The sequence below is a fragment of the Rhinopithecus bieti genome, unplaced genomic scaffold (genome assembly GCF_001698545.2).
Source record: "Rhinopithecus bieti isolate Rb0 unplaced genomic scaffold, ASM169854v2 scaffold_841, whole genome shotgun sequence".
NCBI lineage: Eukaryota > Metazoa > Chordata > Mammalia > Primates > Cercopithecidae > Rhinopithecus > Rhinopithecus bieti.
Genome location: NW_016803191.1, coordinates 574,215 through 575,079, shown reverse-complemented (window position 1 = coordinate 575,079; position 865 = coordinate 574,215).

Genomic DNA, 865 nt, shown 5'->3' with positions numbered 1-865 from the left:
TCCTACAGTCACCGTGGGGTAACAATTGGTTTTGGTAGGGTTCTCTTCCTCTTGTTCCTTGACCACTCCCAGGTATTAAACTCCACTAATTCTTGCTGATTGCTCTATTGTGTTCAACAGTTCTCTGGTTTATAAATAGCTCTACAATATAATCCAATCAAATTCTGGCTCTTTTGAAGGAATAGTTTCTGAGGTCAGTGTTTGATATTTGTTCTGACCCCTAGAGGGCTCCTCTAAGCTGTTTTATTTCATGGTTTTCCTGAAAACTAGGCAGCTTTCAGTTTGTTCCAGCATTCCAAATCCCAGTTGGAATGTCCTCCCAGTTGAGTTTTGTCACAATCTCCAATGTTCTTGAGAGCACCCTTAGGGTTGAATGTCTCCACTACCTGTTGCAGATGAAGTCAACTCCTTTGTGAAAGGATTGAGTTACTGTTTTACAGCTTGCTTCTCACATCAGGCAAAATCTCTAAGCCAAAGCTCTGGAGTTGCAAGTGGGAACAATGGCAACTTCTCTCTTAGTAAGCTCTAGAAGTTGAGTGCTTGTGTTATGCCCAGACCCTGTATTCCCCGAAGAAGTCCACCAGAATCCGGAGTCAAAGCCAAGCGGCAAGGATCTTTAATGCAAGTTCGAACTTGGTCCCTCTGTTTTACAACATACAAGAGGGCCCCGAATGATGCATGTGGCCGCTCTTTATAGCCCGATGCATACAGGATATGCAAGGTTACAGAGGTACAAAGGAATTCTTTTGGTTGCAGCATTACAACTGGTAATTGGTTAATACAATTAACAGTTTTCCATTTGTTCCCGCGCTTTTAGTAAAACTACAAACGGTTGTGATCTTATCAGGGGCTCTCTAGGTGGTGT